At 50.5% G+C, this 22,044-nt stretch overlaps 1 pseudogene; it reads left to right on the top strand.

Annotated features, from left to right (window-relative positions):
- The first annotated feature begins 13,107 nt into the window (after window positions 1-13,107).
- On the top strand, window positions 13,108-15,425 carry LOC119279772 (annotated as a pseudogene).
- Window positions 15,426-22,044: the final 6,619 nt, after the last annotated feature.

A 22,044-nucleotide genomic window follows, 5' to 3' on the forward strand; every position in this document is an offset into this window, starting at 1 on the left:
ATTACTGAACAGAAACAAAAACAAAAAACACAAATAAAATTGGGTTGCCTCCCAACTAGCGCTATCGTTTAACGCCCCTAGCTAGGCATAAAAGCGAAGATAGATCTAACGAGTGCCATCTTTGGCACTAAATTCATAAGTAGCCCGCATGATAGATTCATAAATTAATTTGACTTTCTTTCTTGGAAAGTGCTCCATGCCTTTCTTTAAAGGAAATTGGAATCTAATATTCCCTTCCTTCATATCAATAATTGCACCAATCATTCTAAGGAAAGGTCTACCAAGAATAATAGGGCAAGAAAGATTGCAATCTATATCAAGAACGATAAAATCTACGGGCACCAAATTTCTATTTGCAAAAATGAGAACATCATTGATCCTTCCCATTGGCTTTTTAATGGTGGAATCCGCAAGGTGCAAATTTAAAGAGCAATCATCGAGATCATGGAAACCTAGAATATCACATAAAGTTTTCAGAATCGTGGAAACACTAGCACCCAAATCACACAAAGCAAAACACTCATGATCTTTAATTCTAATCTTTATAGTAGGTTCCCACTCATCATTAAGTTTTCTAGGTATAGAAACTTCCAAATTAAGTTTTTCATCATAAGATTGCATCAAGGCATCAACAATATGTTTGGAAAAAGCTTTATTTTGACTATAAGCATGAGGAGAATTAACAACGGATTGCAACAAGGAAATACAACCTTCTAAAGAACAATTATCATAATCAAACTCCTCAAAATCCGAGAGAGTGGGTTCAATACTATTTAAAGTTGTGACCTCTCCAATCCCACTTTTACCAGATTTAGCATCAAGATCTAAAAACTCTGAATTATTGGGATGCCTTCTAGGTAAAGTTGAATCATCATCAGTCCCATAATTATAAAGATTCATATTGCAAAACATAGATCTAATAGGAGACGCATCAATAACTTTAAGATCCTCATCATTATTTTCATGGAAACTAGAAGAACACGCCTTTACAAAGCAATCTTTCTTAGCACGCAATCTAGCGGTTCTTTCTTTACACTCATCAATGGAAATTCTCATGGCTTAGATAGACTCATTGATATCATGTTTAGGAGGAGAAGATCTAACTTTAAGAGAATCAACATCAAGCGAAAGTCTATCAACGTTCCTAGCCAAATCATCAACTTCGAGCAATTTTTCTTCAAGCAAAGTATTAAAATTCTTTTGAGAAATCATAAATTCTTTCACACTATTCTCAAAATCAGAGGGCAACTTATTAAAATTACCGTAAGAATTATTGTAGGAATTTCCACAATTATTAGAGGAATTACTAGGGAACGGTCTAGCATTAAAGTTTTCTCTATAAGCATTGTTTCCAAAACTATTCCTACCAACAAAATTCACATCCACAGATTCATTATTATTCTCAATCAAAGTAGACAAAGGCATATCATTGAGATCAAGAGGAGTATTTTTAGTAGAAAACAACTTCATAAGTTCGTCCATCTTTCCACTCAAAACATTGATTTCTTCTATAGCATGCACTTTTTTACTAGAAGATCTTTCGGTGTGCCATTGAGAATAATTAGCCATAATATTATCAAGAAGTTTTGTAGCATCTCCTAATGTGATTTCCATAAACGTGCCTCCCGCGGCCGAATCTAAGAGGTTTCTAGAAGCAAAGTTCAAACTAGCATAATTTTTTTTGATCATCCATAAATTCAAACCATGAGTAGGGCAATTGTGAATCATCAATTTCATTCTTTCCCAAGATTGGGCAACATGCTCATGATAAAGTTGTTTAAAATTCATAATATCGTTCCTAAGAGTGATAATCTTAGCGAGAGGAAAATACTTAGAGATAAAAGCATCTTTGCAGTTGTTCCAAGAATCAATACTATTTGTAGGCAAAGACGAAAACACGAACTCTAAGTGAAAACGAAAATAACTTCAATTTAACAATATTGTTATCCGTATCTTTCTTCTTTTGCATATCACATAAATCCACAAAGTTGTTTAGATGAGTAGCAGCATCTTCACTAGGAAGGCCGGTGAATTGATCTTTCATAACAAGATTCAGCAAAGCAGTATTGATTTCACAAGACTCAACATCATTAAGAGGAGCAATCGGAGTACTAAGGAAATCATTATTATTGGTATTCGAGGAATCACACAATTTGGTATTATCTTGCGCCATGGCAACAAGTAATCCAACACACAGGCAAACAGAAAAAGGCAAGAGAAAAAGAGAGAGGAGATTGGGAAAGAGAAGGTGAATAAAACGGCAAGGGTGAAGTGGGGGAGAGGAAAGCGAGAGGCAAATGGCAAATAATGTAAATGCAAGGGAGATGGGTTTGTGATGGGTACTTGGTATGTCTTGACTTGAGCGAAGACCTCCCCGGCAATGGCGCCAGAAATCCTTCTTGCTACGTCTTGAGCTTGCGTTGGTTTTCCTTGAAGAGGAAAGGGTGATGCAGCAATAGTACTGTAAGTATTTCCCTCAGTTTTTGAGAACCAAGGTATCAATCCAGTAGGAGGCTCCTCAAAAGTCCCAGGCACCTACACAAACAAACAAAGAACTCGCAACCAACGCAATAAAGGGGTTGTCAATCCCTTCACGGTCACTTGCGAAAGTGAGATCTGAAAGAGATAATAAGATAAGATAAATATATTTTTGGTATTTTATAACATAGATGCAAAAAGTAAAGATGCAAATAAAAGTAGATTGGAAGCAAATATGATAAGAGATAGATCCGGGGGCCATAGGTTTCACTAGTAGCTTCTCTCAAGATAGCATAAGTATTACGGTGCGTGAACAAATTACTATCGAGCAATTGATAGAAAAGTGAGTAATTATGAGATTATCTAGGCATGATCATGTATATAGGCATCACTTCCGCAACAAGTAGACCGACTCCTGCCTGCATCTACTACTATTACTCCACATATCAACCAACTCCTGCCAGCATCTACAGTATTAAGTTCATAAAGAACAGAGTAACGCATTAAGCAAGATGACATGATGTAGAGGGATAGACTCATGCAATATGATATAAACCCCATCTTTTTATCCTCAATGGCAACAATACAATACGTGCCTTGCAACCCTTTCTGTCACTGGGTAAGGACACCGCTAGATTGAACCAAAGCTAAGCACTTCTCCCATGGCAAGAAAGATCAATCTAGCAGGCCAAACCAAACTGATAATTCGAAGAGACTTGCAAAGATAACTCAATCATACATAAAAGAATTCAGAGAAGATTCAAATATTATTCATAGATAAACTTTATCATAAACCCACAATTCATCGGATCTCGACAAACACACCGCAAGAAGAGTTTACATCGAATAGATCTCCACAAGAGAGGGGGAGAACATTGTATTGAGATCCAAAAAGAGAGAATAAGCCATCTAGCTAATAACTATGGACCCGTAGGTGTGTGGTAAACTACTCACAACTCATCGGAGGGGCTATGGCGTTGATGTAGAAGCCCTCCATGGTCGATTCCCCCTCCGGCAAAGTGCCAGCGAAGCCTCCAAGATGAGATCTCGCGGATACAGAAGGTTACGGTGGTGGAAATTGTGTTTCGTTGGCTCCCTGGATGTTTTCGGGGTATGTAGGCTTATATAGGAGGAAGAAGTACGTCGGTGGCCGCCCGAGGGGCCCACGAGACAGGGGGAGCGCCCTCCTATCTCGTGGAGGCCTCGGCTGCTTCTTGACTTTCACTCCAAGTCCTCTGGATCACGTTCGTTCCAAAAATCACGCTCCCGAAGGTTTCATTCCGTTTGGATTCCGTTTGATATTCCTTTTCTTTGAAATACTGAAATAGGCAAAAAAAAACAACAATACGGGTTGGGCCTCCGGTTAGTAAGTTAGTCCCACAAATGATATAAATGTGTAAAATAAAGCCCATAAACATCCAAAAGGGGTAATATAATAGCATGGAACAATCAAAAATTATAGATACGTTGGACACGTATCAGACCCCCCCAATCCAGGACTCCCTCAGTAGGCCCTGAACCAGGCTTCAATGACGATGAGTCCGGCGCACAGATCGTCTTCGGCATTGCAAGGCGGGTTCCTTCTCCGAATACTCCATAGAAGATCTTGAACACAAGGATCGTGTCCGGCTCTACAAAACAAATTCCACATACCACCGTAGAGAGCACAATATCCCACAAAGTTAATCTGCTGACAACTTTTCATAGCGTGACATCACGCCGTGGCCTGGCCATTATGCGAACCATTTTTCCCAACCCGCCACTGCACATATCGTGAGGCGGTTTCCTTGGCATGTCTTGTTGAAGCAGAGATCGTGTCCCCTTATCACGGGATTCTCATCAATACGGGTGTGGGTAACCCAACCGCGCCATCAATTGCGGCGCTTGGGGAATAAGCGATTTTATAGGGCAAGTGGGGAGGCGCACAGTTTCTACCACCTTTATAAAGAGATAAGGATTCCTCTTTTCCACCCACGCCTTCTTCTTCCCATGCTCATCCATTCTCGCACGCTCGAGCTCCAGCGCCCAAGTTCTCAACTTCTCTGTAAAGCCATTCCAAACATGTCCGGAGCGGGAGGCAAGTGGATGGTCTCCTCCTTTACGGAGGAGGACATCACGAAGCTCCAGGAAGCCGGATACCTGGCCGCAAACATTACGCACCGGCTTCCGGACGCAGGGAAGATCGTCCCTACTCCGGAACCCCACGAGAGGGTTGTATTCCTAGCTCACTTCATCCGCGGACTGGGATTCCCCCTCCACCCATTTGTCTGCGGGCTCAAGTTCTACTACGGGCTGGACTTCCATGATCTGGCCCCCAATTTTATCCTCAACATCTCGGCGTTTATCATCGTGTGCGAGGCCTTCCTCCGCATCAAGCCCCACCTCGGCCTATGGTTGAAGACCTTCAACGTGAAGCCGAAGGTGGTGGTTGGCCAGCAAGCGGAGTGCGGAGGTGCCATGGTGGGCAAGATGCCCAACGTCACTTGGCCCGAAGGCTCCTATGTGGAGACCGTGAAGGGGTGGCAATCGGGGTGGTTCTACATCACCGAGCCGCGCGACACCAACTGGGCGGCGGCCCCCGAATTTCGATCTGGTATCCCCATGTGGCTCACCTCCTCGAAAGAGAAGGGCCTTGCCTGGGGTTCATCGGTGGAGCTGAGCGGACTTCAGACCTGCGTCAAAAATATGATAAGCAAGAAAATCAAGCTTGCCAACGTGGTCCAGGTCATGCTCTTTGCCAGATCCTTCCATGTCAAAGACGGGCTTTCAATATGTGGGAGTTCGACCTGGCCGAACACCAGACGCTGCGAGAGCTCTTTGGCACGATGCACGAAGATGTCTGGAAGGTACTTTTCAAGACCACCGAGGTACCACTGCCCATAACCGAGGATCGTGGGCTCAGCGCAAAGCGCCCCGTCAATCCGGTAAGTTTTTATATTTTGCAAGACGTGCCTTGTTCTAGCACATCCGTGGGAGGAATCTAAACCCCCACGCCAATTTAACAGGACTGGGTAGCGATAGCGGAGCGGATTGACTGTCCAGCTCCATTACCCGAAGATCTAGCATCGGCTCTCTTAATAGAGATGTTGTTTCCGTCGCCCTATGAGGTGCCGGAGAAGAAGGCCAAGAAGAAGGCCACGGGGACCCGGAAAGGTCTCCCGCGCAAGGTTGTATCGGACTCATCGTTTAAGGACACCGAGGCGCGCTCCTCCAACAAAAACGAGAAGGAGGAAGAGGAAATTCCTCCCCCTCCCCCAACCCGGGGGGGAGAAGAGGAAGGCCGCCCCATCTGGGGAGGCCGAAGGGTCCAAGAAGGGGAATACCCTCCCTCCGGGCCACTCCACCATAGCCGCCTACAGCGGCGAGGAGTGGTTGCCCAGGGCCAAGCCCCTGGTGAAGTCGTAAGTATCCAGACACTATAATACTTCCGGTATGTTCCGCTTTATCGTTTCTTATCATGCCAAACATGATCGTGCAGTCCGGCCAAAGCCCACATCGACGTATCCTCCTCGAATGGGTCTTTGGGCCAGTCGGTGATGAACAACGATTCACTCCCGACGGCCACCTACCCCCGACCCGCGGACAACACCAAGGTGTTGTCTCAGAGGATACCGGACCAGGGGAGACAGTTCTGGAGACACCCCAAGGTGAAATCCCAGACGCCGGGCACATGGGAGGGAAGACCCCCATGGATGCTGAGAACGGGGGCCGCCAACAAGTCTGGCCCCCAGTCGGATACTGCGCCGGAACCCGCAGTGGTTCCGGATTCGGGCAGGCAGCCTCTCTCTAAGGGGGGCGAGTCGCCCATGCCGATGACCTCTGTCCAACCAGAGGCATCGGACAACTTGCTGGAAGCGCTTCGCGGCACTTCCATTGACGAAGAACACCACACTATCATGAGTGCGGTGATAGAGAAGGTTCGGTCCGCCAAAAGCGGATTGACCGAAGCCTGCGCCAGCCTCCTAACAGGCTTTGAGGTAAGTAATCAAATTATGAGAAAATATCACAGCATAGACAGTAGCCCCTGATGCTCTGTTTGGCGTTCGGAAAAGAAAGGCCGAACAGAGGATCAAATAACATCCACAGGAGTCTAACACAAAATGTCCATGTGAATAAGCAGGCTTCACTACTGCCCGCTGCCGCTCGTACTACGGAGGTCTCCGAACTAAAGTGGGACCTGGAGCGGACCGGGGAAGAGCTCGGCCTCGTGAAGAGGCAGCTCGAGGAGAACAAAGGTAAGTGATACCCTGTCTGTATATTGATAAAGGAAAAATTGTTTCAGCTTATAGAAGCGTCATGAACTTTAATAGGGGCCATGACCGAAGTGGCGGCCCTAAAGAAGGCACTGACCGAGGCTGAAGACAAAGCAGCCAAGGAACGCGCCGAGCGCGAGAAACAAGAGGCCCGAGTCGGCGAGGTCCAGCAAGAGCTCCAGGATTTCGTCAAAAAATACGAGTCCTTGGAGTGACTCTAAGTTGCAAGAGTCCGAGCTTGCGAAGGCCCTCCAGAGCGCGCGAGACACCAAGGCCGAAGCCCAAAGGGCCCTCCAGGAGATTTAGGCGGTCAAGAAGATAGCGGCGGGTAAGGCATTCATTATGCAAAGCAAGCATGTGAAGGAGACTTTCCTTTTACTTACCCAAATTCGGAGCTCTCCAGGAGCGTTCGCAGATCTGCCGCGCAGCATATCGGATGCCGCGGAGTTCTACCGGGCCGAAGAACGGAGCTCAACAGAGAAGTTGTTCTGGTCTCAATATATTGGGACCGAACATCCGATGCCCTTGAGCGACCAGCTGAAGCAACTGGTCGAACTGCACAAGGCGGCCGAATTGGCCATGAAGGACCTTACAGTTCGGATGTGGCCTGCCGAGCCCTTGCCCAACATCTACTTCGGCCTCGTGAAGCGTCTTGTAAACACCTGCCCGCGGCTTGAAGCCATAAAGCGGTCGGTCTGCATTGAAGGTGGGCGCAGGGCCTTCGCCCGTGCGAAAGTGCACTGGGCGAAGATGGATGCTGAGAAGCTAGTGACGGAGGGGCCGCCGAAGGGCAAGGAGCACCGCCACCCCGAAAAGTATTATGACAGTGTCCTGAAGGGTTCCCACCTTGTGGCGGAGGAATGTGCTAAGGATGTAATTTTTGAATGAATGTACTCATGTGATCCTGTAATATGAAAACGAGTTCATTTGCGCTATATAACGCTTGTTGATTTAAAGTTTACCTTATGTGTGGCCGTTTATAAAATATGAGGGTTGGCCAGTCGTCGGCTTCTGCCCCCGTGTAAGTAGTACTGGGGTGTTCGGGATAAATCTAAACACTCTTTATCCAAATTTTTGGTCCTTTAAGGAGGTGTTTAGCGCAGCGAACAAGGCAATCAGACTATACAGCTTTATCACTCTCACTTAGCCATAGAAGTCTACCATTTTAAATTTTGGCGAAGCCCCTAGTATTCGGAAGGCCAAACTTGGGGCGCTATACACGCCTAAATCAGACAAGGCCGATTCCTCGCCCGAAGTGGAAAAATCTTTAAGGATTTGAGACCTCTCGAACAGCGACCAGCTCTCGCGGCATCATGACAGTCAGTTTTCGGCTTTCTCTATTGAGGTGCTCGTCCGGAAGAACTGGTACACAATCACAGTAGTTCTCCCTGTGCTACCTTAGCCGATATAGTGGAACGTAAGGCACCAAAACATGGGAGCCGGGCAAACCCAACTATTGACCCAAGACATGATTCGGAGCTGATGCATATAATGCTATAAGTTCGGGGTGCCGCACTATCGAAAGTGTTCGGACTTTTCTTGCCGTGTTATGGGGTACACTGAAGCCCCTGGCGAGCTGAACGTACCAAAATGTACGGATGCTATTTGTAAAAAATAAACAGTCAAAAAAAGATAGAGAAATGTAATAATAAGCTGACGCTGTACATTATTTCCCATTGTTATAATAATAAGTCAAGGCGTGTGTATGCAAGTAGTGCGATTAGCAAAATAGGACTATTTGACATGTCCTAACCAAGTTCGAGCTGCGTGTGGGTATGTAAAAACAAGTATAGCGATCATTATCAGAGACCGCCTGGGGATTCCCTTGTACGTCAAAGCTTGTTGCCTCCTTGGTTTTTCTTTCCCGTAATGGGTCCGATACTCAGATTATTGGAAGAGCCTCGAAAAGAGAAGGACCTAAAAGAAAGAAAAGGGGGAAGGTGTATGGGTCCTGGGACGGTTGAGCCGCATTGTGGACCGCATTGTAGTCATTCCTCCGCCTATGCCCATGGTATTTTAAGTGCGTAATTATGTACGCGCGGCACAAATTTCCCCGCTTGACTGGGACTAGGACGGAGGCCGAATTGCTAGGCGAGCTCTAGACGTGTCGGACGATCCTGTTGCAAGGTACTCTAGACTCGCTTGACGGTGTCCGGGGGCTTTATTGCCGAATTGGCGGTCTGCCTAAGAAGGCTGCTCTGTACTTCTGCTGTGAGGGCCGCAGTGTGTTCCTCCGTACGGAGCGAGCGCTCTGTGTTTCCGTTAACTATTATAACCCCGCGAGGTCCTGGCATTTTGAGCTTGAGGTATGCATAATGCGGTACCGCATTGAATCTGGCAAATGTGGTTCGTGCGAGCAGTGCATGATAGCAACTGTGGAAAGGGACGATATCAAAGATTAACTCCTGGCTTCGGAAGTTGTCCGAAGATCCGAAGACTACTTCCAGTGTGATTGAGCCCGTGTAACAGGCCTCTACACCTGGTATGACACCTTTAAAGGTGGTTTTTGTGGGTTTGTTCCTTGAGGGGTCGATGCCCATTTTGCGCACTGTATCCTGATAGAGCAGGTTCAGGCTACTACCCCCATCCATAAGGACTCGTGTAAGGTGGAATCCATCAATGATGGGGTCGAGGACCAATGCGGCCGAACCGCCATGACGGATACTGGTAGGATGGTCCCTGTGATTGAAAGTGATTGGACAAGAAGACCATGGGTTGAACTTTGGGGCGACTGGCTCCATCCCGTAGACGTCCCTTAGTGCACGCTTCCGCTCCCGCTTGGGAATATGGGTGGCGTATATCATGTTAACCATTTTCATTTGGGGAGGAAATTTCTTTTGTCCTCCTGTGTTCGGCGGCCAGGGCTCCTCGTCGTCATCGCTATGCAGCCCCTTTTCCTTGTTTTCGGCATTCAACTTGCCGGCCTGTTTGAACACCCAGCATTCTCTGTTGGTGTGGTTGGCTGGTTTATCAGGGGTGCCGTGAATTTGACACGAGTGATCGAGTATGCGGTCCAGACTGGACGGGCCCGGTTTGTTTCTTTTGAATGGCCTTTTCCGCTGACCAGACTTAGAGCCACTAAATCCGGCATTGACTATCTGTCTTCGGCGTTGTCACCATTGTTGCGACGCTTATGTCTGTTGCGTCGGGGCTAGCCGTTGTTATCTTTGGCATCTGAAGTGCCAGGATTTCTTGATGTGCTATTGCTGCGAGCCAGCCAGCTGTCCTCGCCCGCACAAAAGCGGGTCATGAGTGTCGTGAGGGCTGTCATGGACTTCAACTTCTCTTGGCCAAGGTGTCGGGCGAGCCACTCGTCGCGGATGTTATGCTTAAAGGCCGCTAGGGCTTTGGCATCCGGACAGTTGACAATTTGGTTCTTTTTAGTTAGGAACCGAGTCCAGAACTTCCTGGCTCACTCTCCGGGCTATTGGGTTATGTGACTTAAGTCATCAGCATCCGGGGGTCGTACATAAGTGCCCTGGAAGTTGTCAAGGAATGCGTCTTCCAGGTTCTCCAAACTGCCAATGGAGTTTGCCGGCAAGCTATTCAGCCAATGTCGAGCCGGTCCTTTGAGTTTTAGTGGGAGGTACTTGATGGCATGTAGATCATCGCCGCGAGCCATGTGAATGTGGAGAAGGAAATCTTCAATCCATATCGCGGGGTCTGTTATCCATCATATGATTCAATGTTCATGGGCTTGAACCCTTCTGGGAATTCATGATCCATTACTTCATCAGTGAAGCATAGGGGGTGTGCGGCGCCTCTATGGCGGGCTATATCACGACGCAGTTCAAATGAGTCTGGTCTGTTGTATTCGGCCCGGCCGGATTTGCTTTTAGTATATCCTGTGTAACGGTCATTGTCACACATTGGGGCGCGCCCCCGTGATCCGTAGATCGATCTTGACTGTCCTGCTTTGTTTTCCAATATGTCTCGCAGGTCCTGCGTGTAGCCCCAGGCCTTAGTGTTTTTGTTTGATTGGTGATGGGGTGCGGGTTGGTGTTCGGGCTGATACATCGCTTTGTCTCGGCCACGAGGTGGCCGGTCAGTCGCATCCTGTGCTAGTAGTGTGGGCTTTAATGCCTCCTCCTCGAGTTGAGGTAGCAACCTGCGCTTTGGGTAACTTTTGGTTGGGCGCTCGAGTCTGTATTCCTCGGCTGCCATGACCTCAATCCATCTATCAGTTAGCAGATCTTGATCAGTTTGAAGCTGCTGCTGCTTTTTCTTCAGGCTTTTTGCCGTGGCTATAAGCCGGTGCTTGAAGCGCTCCTGCTCGACGGGATCCTCAGGCACGATGAATTCTTCGTCGCCAAGGCTCACCTCGTCTTTGGAGAGGGGCATGTAATTGTCATCCTCTGATTCTCCGTCCATTGCCTGTTCCTTAGGGCTAGCTTGCCCATCCTCCCGCTCGACCTGCTCGGAGCCTGGCTGGGTGGGATTGTTTTCGTCTTCGGCATTATTCGGAGCATTATTGTCTCTTGTGCTGGTATCGCTATTTTTGCTATGACGAGGCTTAGAGCAGCGCCGATGACACCGGTGCTTAGATTGCTTCTCAAGGGGATTATCCTTCGTTGCCTCATTGCCATCGCTTTTTTGGGGGTGTCCACCATATATATATCATATGATGAGGTGGCTGTCCAGCGCCCTGCGGGCGGTGGTTCCTGTTCCTCTCCAGCATCGTCGTCCATACCGTCGATGTCTTCGGAGTCGAAGTCAAGCATGTCGGTTAAGTCATCGACAGTGGCTACCAAATGGGTGGTGGGTGGGGAACGAATTTCTTCGTCATCCGCTTCCCACTCAAGCTGGACATAGTTCGGCCAAGAGTCTCCTGACAGGGAGAGAGTTTTCAGTGAATTTAGCACGTCGTCCAAGGGTGAGTGTTGAAAGATATCCGCGAAGGTAAACTCCATGATCGGTGCCCAATCATATTTGATAGGCACAGATGCGCGTGCGGAACCTATGGCCGGAGACGAGTCCGAGGGTCCAATGACACAGATCTCTTTGGAGGTGAAGTCTGTGTTCGGCTCTAGCACCGATGAGTGTGCGGCCTCCGTGGCGGGGTCCATCCTCCCGTCCTCGGATGGCACGATCTGCTCCGGATTAAGAGCCGGGGCAACCGCAGGTGTGATCTCCTGAACACCGTCCGATGACAGATCTAAGTCATGCTCATTGTGACTGTTCGGTGCACCTGCCATGGGCTCGAATCCGTCGAAGATCAAGTCTCCGCGGATGTCGGCAATATAGTTCAAACTTCCAAACCTGGCCTGATAGCCAGGGGCGTAGCTATCGATCTGCTCCAGATGACCAAGCGAGTTGGCCCGCAGTACGAAGCCGCCGAATACGAAGATCTGTCCAGGGAGGAAAACCTCACCCTGGATCGCATCATTGCAGATGATTGAAGGAGCCATCAAGCCTTATCGTGACGACACAGTGGAATTCTCAATGAAAGCACCAATGTCGGTGTCAAAACCGGCGGATCTCGGGTAGGGGGTCCCAAGCTGTGCTCTAAGGCTAATGGTAACAGGAGGCGGGGGACACAATGTTTACCCAGGTTCGGGCCCTCTCGATGTAGGTAATACCCTACTTCCTGCTTGATTGATCTTGATGATATGAGTATTATAAGAGTTGATCTACCACGAGATCGTAGAGGCTAAACCCTAGAAGCTAGCCTATAATTATGATTGTTGTTCCTGTCCTACGGACTAAACCCTCCGATTTATATAGACACTGGAGGGGCTAGGGTTACACAAAATCGGTTACAGAGAAGGAGATCTACATATCCGAATTGTCAAGCTTGCCTTCCACGCAAAGAAGAGTCCCACCCGGACACGGGACGAAGTCTTCAATCTTGTATCTTCATAGTCCAACAGTCCAGCTAAAGTATATAGTCCGGCTGTCCGAGGACCCCCCAATCCAGGACTCCCTCAGCAGTCGCGAGGCTTCTTTGTTTTTGTTCATCCGCCGTTGCCGGCATTTGTCCTTTTGCAATTTCTCTTTCATTTCTTCTGGGCGTGACTGTGATGTTTCCGCCCCAGTACATATTGTTGGTTGTACCGGTGTTATTGCTTTGTATTACAAAGCGAGGGAAAACCTTTTTTCAGATCATTCTCTGGATAATCCAATCCAGAACATAGCTGCAATACCAACGGAGATCGGCATTTTCTTTTCTTTCCCAGATATATAGGTTGTCAAGACTCATTCACACAAGCAGGCACATTTCCAAAGTTCAAAGACAATGCAATATGCTCCGAACCAACCTAGCTACCGAACAACCATGCGTACATGTGCCCGTGCGCACCCAGCCCGGTGCACCGTCGTGTATATAATGAGCGCCTATGCTTAGGACAATTCAACTGGCAACAACAAGGCAGATGCGATGCACACTCGTCCTACTACATCACTTCTACTGTTAGCGAGTAGCTCATGGTTCCTCCTCTGCCCTCTCTTCCTCGCTCCTGTGGGCGCCGATCAGCGGGCCTCGTACATTATCCACATGGACAAGTCCGCCATGCCGCCGCAGCTCTCCGGCCACCGTGACTGGTACTCCACCGTGCTGTCGTCTCTAGCAGCGGCAGCCGACTCACCGGACGGCGCCCGTGGCGAGCAGCCACGGCTTGTCTACGCCTACGACGAGGCGCTCCACGGCTTCGCGGCCACCCTCTCGTCCTCGGAGCTCCGCGCGCTGAGCCACTCGCCGGGCTTCGTCTCGGCATACCCGATCGCTGCGCCGACGCCTCTCACGACACCACGCACTCCACGGAGTTCCTCCACCTCAGCCCGTTCGGTGGGCTGTGGCCGGCGGCCAAACTCGGCGAGGGCATCATCATCGGTGTGATCGACACCGGAGTGTGGCCGGAGAGCGCGAGCTTCGACGATGCCGGCATGGGCCCTGTGCCATCCCGGTGGCGCGGCGCGTGCGAGCCGGGCGTGGCGTTTGCCGCCTCTACGTGCAACCGGAAGCTCATCGGAGCGCGTTACTTCAACAGGGGTTTTGTTGCCGCGAACCCCGGCGTGGTGATCAGCATGAACTCAACACGCGACATCCTAGGCCACGGCACGCACACCTCATCCACCGCAGCGGGCAGCCCCGTGCCGGGCGCGTCTTTCTTCGGGTACGGGCTTGGCACTGCCCGCGGAGTTGCCCCGCGTGCTCATGTCGCCATGTACAAGGTCATATGGAACAAAAAGGGGCTTCCATACGCGTCTGACGTGCTGGCCGCTATGGACGCGGCAATCGCGGACGGCGTCGATATCATCTCCATGTCAATGGGCTTGGACGATGTGCCGCTGTACGAAGACCCCGTGGCCATAGCTGCTTTCGCCGCCATGGAGCGTGGTATCCTCGTGTCTGCTTCAGCGGGAAATGCCGGCCCACGCCCCGGCAATTTGCACAACGGCATCCCATGGCTGCTCACCGTCGCGGCTGGCACGGTGGACCGGGCAATGTTCTCCGGCACCGTGTCTTATGGCAACAACACGACGCAAGGCACCATAACTGGCTTCACGAACTACCCTGCGAGCGCTTGGGTGGTGGACAAGAAGTTGGTGACCTCAGCGTGCAACTCATCGGTGTCGCTAGCGAACCTAACAACGAGCATAGTCGTGTGTCGTGACACTGGGCGTGTCTTCAGTCAACTGCTCGCCGCGCTCGAGGCCGGGGTCGCCGCGGCCATCTTCATCAGCTCGGAAGACGTGTCATTTTTTCGGAACATTTCTATGGACACCATGTCGCTCCCAGCCATTTTCATCAGCCCGGAAGACGCACCGGCGCTACTCAACTACATCAACTCCTCCACAATCCCAACGGCGACACTGAAGTTCCAGCAGACGATCCTCGGCACACGGCCAGCGCCGGTGGTCGCCGCGTATTCCTCTCGGGGCCCGTCGCGTAGCTACCCCGGCGTGCTCAAGCCAGACATACTGGCTCCTGGGGATAGCATTCTCGCGTCGTGGGCACCCGTGGATCCACAGGGAATGATAGGACAGACCGCGCTGGCCAGCGACTTCCTCGTCATATCCGGGACGTCGATGGCGTGCCCGCACGCCAGCGGCGTGGCGGCGTTGCTTCACGCGGCGCACCCGGACTGGAGCCCGGCCATGATCAAATCGGCGATGATGACCACTGCGACCACCAACGACAACGCATTCCGCCCAATCATGGACGCTGGCGCCAGCCGCAAGGGCAACTCCACCGCGGCGAGCCCGCTGGCCATGGGCTCCGGGCACGTTAGCCCCAACTCGGCCATGGACCCGGGACTGGTGTACGACGCCGGGCCGAAGGACTTCGTGGCGCTGCTCTGCGCCGCAAACTACACCGGAGCCCAGATCGCGGCGATCACTGGGTCGTCGACGGCGTACAACTGCTCCTCCTCGTCCAACGACGCGAACTACCCGTCGTTTGTGGCCATCTTCGGCGCCAACGCTACCACCGGGGAGATGCGCTTCGGCAGGACGGTGACCAGCGTCGGAGCGGATCCGGCGACGTACCACGCCTCATGGGATTCGCCGAGCAACGTTGTTGTGGCCGTGACACCGGCAACGCTGGAATTCGGCGGCGCAGGGCAGAAGGCCTCGTTCGAGGTAGACATCAAGCTCACCGCGCCTACTCCCGGAGGCGAGCCTGCGTACGGGGCCGTGATGTGGACCGACACCAGCGGCAAGTATCGCGTGAGGACTCCCTACGTAATTCTTTGATGTTAGCGTTGGTTCTTCCTAGTATCGTGGCGTTCTAAGATACTGTCAAATCTTTGGTCGGAATATTGTTTTTCTTTCGGATTTGATAAATCTTATTTAGATGAGATTTAGCAATATCTTATCTTAAGTCTTGTATGTACAATGGTTGATAAGATAGTTTTATCTTAAGTCTTGCATGTAATTTAGAGATGGCAAAAAGATATGTCTACAATGGGTTATATCTTAGCCTTATCTTCTAACTAGTCATTCCTTAAAACAAGGTGAGACAAATTGTGTTGAAAGATCATCTCTTGTCTTAACTTAAATAAGAGAAAATAAGCCTTTTTTTACGAGTTCTCCCTCCTCCACCTCATCATTTATCCTACGTGGCACTCCTAAGATAGCACCATTGTACATGCCCTAAGTCACCGGCCTTCGGATTTGGTTGTGCTGTAAATCCCGTGCAATCTTGATTCGTGTTGTTTCGGTCTCACACGCTGACTTCGTCGTGTTCATTGTTTTTGCCCCATTTCTATTATTTTTATTTTTTCTAGACATTTCTGTTTTGCTAGAGGTGAATAGTTACCTCACATCTAAATGAGAAAAATTCACTCTAGGTATCACTACTTCAAAATATCCGAACTGCGGTCCAAATACTTGCGCTAGGGGTTCACTTTGGTCCGTATGTACGATTTCGTCTACGTATTCGCTGACTTGGCCGAGTCAGCGGCCGCCAGCTCGGCTTTGACCGCCACCTGGTCGAGCCTAGGGTCAACAGTAGTCCATTCGGGTTTTTTTTGCAAAAACACCAGCACCTGGTCGGACCGACCGCGCACCTGGTCGCACCTGGTCGGCCGCTCGCTTATCCCCTCGCTCTCCTCTTCCTCTGCTCTCAACCCTAGCCCAACTCCCGTCCCCGCTGTCGTGGTTCTAAGACTGACAGTAGAAAGGGGGGTAGGTATGGAGAGGCAAGATCTCAGCTATGGTGAAGGTGTACACACGAGGTTTACGAGTTCAGGCCCTTCTCGGTGGAAGTAACAGCCCTACGTCTCGGTGCCCGGAGGAGGTCGATTAGATTATATGTGTGATGTTACAGGGGGTGCCAACCCTTGTGCCAGAGGAGGGGGTGGCTTATATAGAGTACGCCAGGACCCCCACCGCCCTCCATTACAAGGGACTTAATGTACATAAAGTGGGGGCGTTAGTGGTAACACCAACCTTAAGTGTTGATAATGACCTTAAAGACTACAGAGTGAACGCCTGCCCGTTGTAATGCTGAGTGACTCCTTGTCTTTGGCAGGTCGAGTGATTCTCTGGATGGTCCAGTGACAGTAGGTAGGAGGACTCCCGAGTGACATGACTACCGAGTGGGTTGCACTCGACGTCTTCGACTGGAGGTCTCTTGTAGCCTCTTGGACTTCTTATCTTCTAGGGTAGTGGCCTTGGGTAGGACGTATAGATCAGGCCTATGACCCTACCCCAGGTCTGTATCCTCATCAGTAGCCCCCGAATGGATTAAGGTTCGAGTGGAAAGTAGGTTGAAGTTGACCTTGTTCTGAGCTTTGCACCTTCGCGAGCGTTTTCTGCAAGATGGAAAACTCATGTAGGCACTTCAGCGTCGACTCGGCCGCCTTGATCCATTCAGAGAGTTGTCGACTGAACTTGTGGCATCGTCTGCCGAGTGCTGTATTAGAGTGCAGGATCTTGGCGCGATTGTCTGCTGTGTATCCCGGATTTCGCGGGATACGAAATTTCGGGGAAGCGCGCGGGACGGGGAGCGCCGAAGTGGGCAGAGCGGATAAACAGTGATGCCACGATTTCTGCGCCGCCTTTTCGCCACATATGTTGCGCGTGACTATTGCGGGATTTGACAGGATTGCCTGATCCCATGCGTCAGTCACTCAGAAGCAACCCTTTATAAGGCGATGGGGCCGAGGCGTCTGCACTGTGCACGCCCGTTTATCCTTCTGCGCCCAGCCCTTCCGCTCTCGACGCTGCCGCTCTGCCGCCATGGTGAAGGACAAGACGGCGGCGCTAGAGCGCGCAAAGAAGGTGACGGGGGCGGCGAAAGGCAAGAAGCAGAACCGTGGGTCGTCATCGCGCGCGGGGCTGTCACCGGGCTGCATCGAGGGCGATTGGATCCGGTCTTCGCTCCGGCAAGAAGATCTGGACGAGCTGGCGGAGTCCGGTCTGATCGCCAAGGGAGCGGCAAGGCTGCCGGAGGGGGAGATGGAACCACAGCCTCGACCGGGTGAGTGTGTACTGCTCGCCATCCACGTCGACCGGGGTTTCTCGCTTCCTCCGCACCCCTTCTTCCGGGGATTCCTGAATTTCTTCGGTGCCCAACTCCACCATTTTTCTCCCAACACCATCACGTATCTGGCTGCGTTCGTGTCGATGTGTGAAAACTTCTTGGGGTGTCGACCGCACTGGGGTCTTTTCAAACATATCTTCACCATCCAATCCCAGTCGATCAAAAAAGCAAAGTCGAGTGACTCAAAGACCCATGTCATCCAGATGTGTGGGGGTTTAGGTATTCAGAAAAGGCATAGGAGTTCTTTCCCTGCTATGACTCTCCCTGAATCGGTTAGAGGCTGGCAGTCGACCTGGTTTTACTGCCAGGACGTCGCAGCTCCAGGTCAGTCGACTGGCCTTTCCCACTTCACATTCGACCGTGTTCAGACTCCTTCTCCACTCAAAGTGACTACTGCTGAGAACATGGAGACGAAGATGTTGGTGGAGAAGTGGTCCAACTTATCAATGAGGGCGTCACCGGCCTGGACCTGCTGGAAGTGTTCCTCAGTCAACGCATCCAGCCTCTTCAGGCTCGTGATCATCCTATGTGGTTGTACTCCGGACCCAAAGACACCGCTTGGGTCCATCCAGAGGAAGTGTCGTCCAAGACCGTGGCTATGTGGTTGAAGAGTATCACAGGCAATCAGGAGTTCAGGACAACCCCAGAGGATCCAGGCGAGTCATCCCCTTCAGAGACGACAATCCGCCCGACAAGGTATGCTATTTTATTCCGACTGCCTGGCGTATATATTCCGACTGCACTTGATGTCGACTGAATTTTACTCGACTTTTTGTCTTGTAGGTTTTTACTGAGATGTATTCGATGCCCAACGGCGAACAAGTCCTGGAGCAGGGCCAGGAGGGAGAGGCCGGCGCAGAAGAGAGTGGCGACTGGGAGTCTTCGGATGAAGAGGAGGAGGAGGAGAGCAAGGAGTCGGACGACAAGGAAGAAGTCGACTCGCCGCCGCGTTTCAAACGCCGATCCAAGCAGCAACATGACCCGACAGGCGGCGCGAGAATAACGTGGCTCCGAGTACCCATGCTCAGAAGTGCACTCGGACGTTGACTCTGGAGCCGACGGAGAAGGTCACCAAGCAACCCAAGGTTGCTCCTCCCAAGGCTCGGAAGACTCTACCGTGTATCAAGATGGACGTCCCTGTGGCTTCGGGGTGAGTATCACACTTGTGTTTATGCAGACCGGCTGAAATTTCTGTTCTGACCAATTGGATCATGTATCTTTCTAGCCCCACCTCTGCTGCTACTTACATGGATATCGATAAGGCACCAGGAGACGAGGAGGCCACCTCTCGGGCTGGTAAGTCCGTTCGACCAGGTTTCATTTAGTCGAGTGAGCCGTTAATCGGCTGAATATCTGATATTTCTCCCTTTCTATAGTTCCGCAGGAGATCATCGTGCTCCCTGATGATGATGAAGAAGAAGCACCTCTACAGGAGAGGAGGAAGAAGAGTGGAAGCTCAAGCAGGAGGAGGCTTGAAATTCAAGTCCCTCAGTCGACGTCGGCGCTTGAGGCGGTGGTCGAACGTTCCAGAGAGCCGGTTCGGACCAACATCACATTCGCCAGCCCGCTGACGACTGATCGACCGTCAGGATCAACTGCACAGACTCCTGCCGCTCCAGTGCAACTCCATGCGTCTGACCCAGTAACTGCTTCGACTGCCTTGGAGCCATCACTCTTTGCCGCGTATTAGACCCCAAACGACTCGCCGAGTGCCACTAGGGAAGCTCTTCGCCAGGTGAACCTTGTCATGGAGCAGGTGAAGGTGATGCACGAGGCTAGTCAAGTGGCTTACAACGCCAGCACTGCCCTTGAGACCAATGTTCAGGTCAGCAAAACTCCGACTGAACTTTTGAATGTTGTTTTATATCCGATCACCCACTGGGGTGTTCCTTTGTTTAGAGTTAAGGAAATCTTCCACTCCACTCGACTCGAGCTGAGTCTCAGTAAACTGTATGGATCAGTGGGGGCACGCCAAGTGTACCCACTGGGTGTAGTCCCCGAGACCACAGTCGACTATTGGCAGTCGACTGAGGTCTTATATTGTACTCTTTCTTTTTTTTGGACTCACGCTGGGCAGACCCTGCTGAGTATTGATCTGAACCAGTGGGGGCACGCTAAGTGCACCCACTGGGTGTAGTCCCCGAGACTACTATTGAATATTTGATTCAGCACTAGTCTTAGAGTAACTTTTCACTGTCACTGTCTCTTATTTCTGTCGACTGACATATCTCTCTTGCTGACTACTGAGGTCTTGTGATCTTGGAGCTCGACTTTCCGAGTTAAAGAAGAAGCATATCAGCATTGAACTTGACCTTGAACTCGCGAAGAAGAACCTCAAGACTGCTCAACAAGAGACGGCCATCATGGGAGGTAACCATTCGACTGTCTTGTCTGCTTAGTAGCTCGCACTTTCCACCGCTTTTTCTTTCAGTCTCTTTGAACCGAGTGACTTCACACAAGAAGATGTGCGTAGTGAAAACCACCAACTTCAGGCTCGTCTGAAGAGTGTTGTTTCTTTAGAGAGAATGAAGGAGGCTTTGGAGAAGAAGGACCTGGACCTTGCTGCTGCTCAGAAGGAAGCACGTGAGAAGACAATGCTTGCAGACCAGAAGCTGGCTTCAGTCGGCAAATTGGAGGAGGAGAACGCGAAGTTGAAGACCGCCATCTCGGAAGCTAATCGAGAAGTCGAGCAACTGAAGAAGGACAAGGAGAACCTGACCACTGAATTTGGTGGCCTCAGAACCAAGACAAACAAGCTAGAGTCCTATCTGGAACAACTCGCCGCGAAATTAGTCCTGAAGCTTGAAGGTATGGTCATTCGACTGGTTAATTGTCATCAACTGAAGTTTGTTGTACTATTGTCGACTCATTGTTTTTCGTGATGGAACAGAACTTTGTCAGGACTTTGAAGCTGAAACCGGGCGGGTCGAGACAGGTCTCGACCCCATCAATTGTCCCGTGAAAGATGACATTGCGATGAACCTGCTGCGATTGGAATCACGCTTGGATGACATAGTTGCTTATCTGGCTCGACTGAGGCGGCGATGACCCAAGCGGACGCCGAACTCTGGCCTCGGGCGGAACTCTCTCAAGACCTCGAGTCACTGATGACTCGACTCAATCAGATTCCTAGTCGAGTGCAAGAGTGGAAGAAGTCCTCTGCTCGCTGTGGTGCTGATGTCGCCTTGTCATTGGTTCGAGTGCACTGCAAGGAGGCTAAAGAAGACAAGATGGCGGCCCTCAAGGTAGCGAATACTAAGAAGCACTCCTTCCAGTCCTTCATGGACACCTTCCTCGAGGCAGCCACTCGTATTGCCGACAGCATCAACCTTGACAGCTTCTGTGATCCAGCCAGTCCTTCTCCCGACGAGTGACTGAAAAACATTATGCTTCACCTTTATTTGCCTCGGAATGCCGAGTGATTTTGTAATCGTTAAAACTCCTTCGGGCCTAAGGCCCGAGTACTTTAATCTGTGGTTAGGAACCTTTGGATTTATCTTTGAATATGTTGCGTTTATCCTTGAGTAAAAATCATTCTTCTCTCGGATTGGTTTCTGTTCGTTCGATGCAGCTTCTGAAGAGGAATCAGCAGTTGACCAGTTGGACGAGCCTTGAGCAGCATTGATCAGCTCATCAGCAAGGCACTCAGCAATGGTCTTGACGTTCCTGTCAGCAGTTTGCCTTGGCACCAGCCGTTGGATGGGCCTTTGACAATGCGCACAATCTCGTCCTTCTTCTTGACAGTGCAGCCCCCGGGGAGGGGGGGTCGTGGTCGACCCGCACCACTCGGCGGGACTGGTCAGCTTATCAACGAGGCACTCAACAATGGTCTTGACGTTCCTGAAAGTGGCTCACCTTGGCGACATGCCCAATCTCGTCCTTCTTCTTGATGGTGCAACTCTGAAGTGGGGGCGTGGTCGACCTGCACTTTGTTGTCCTTGTGGATTAAGACGGAGCGTATGGCTAAGTCCCTGAGCGAGAAGATCAGTTTTCACTCGGGACAATTTTTCAAACTTAGGTGAGTACTGGACTGCAGCTAAGCCCCCGAGTGAGAGGATTGCTCACCACTTGGTAGGATTTTCAAACTTAGGCGAGTACTGGACTGCAGCTAAGCCCCCGAGTGGGAGGATTTCTCACCACTCGGTAGGATTTTCAAACTTAGGCGAGTACTGGACTGCAGCTAAGCCCCCGAGTGGGAGGATTGCTCACCACTCGGTAGGATTTTTCAAACTTAGGCGAGTATTGGACTGCAGCTAAGCCTCCGAGTGGGAGGATTGCTCACCACTCGGTAGGATTTTTCAAACTTAGGCGAGTACTGGACTACAG

Source organism: Triticum dicoccoides, chromosome 3B (assembly GCF_002162155.2).
Source record: "Triticum dicoccoides isolate Atlit2015 ecotype Zavitan chromosome 3B, WEW_v2.0, whole genome shotgun sequence".
In the NCBI taxonomy this organism is placed as follows: domain Eukaryota; kingdom Viridiplantae; phylum Streptophyta; class Magnoliopsida; order Poales; family Poaceae; genus Triticum; species Triticum dicoccoides.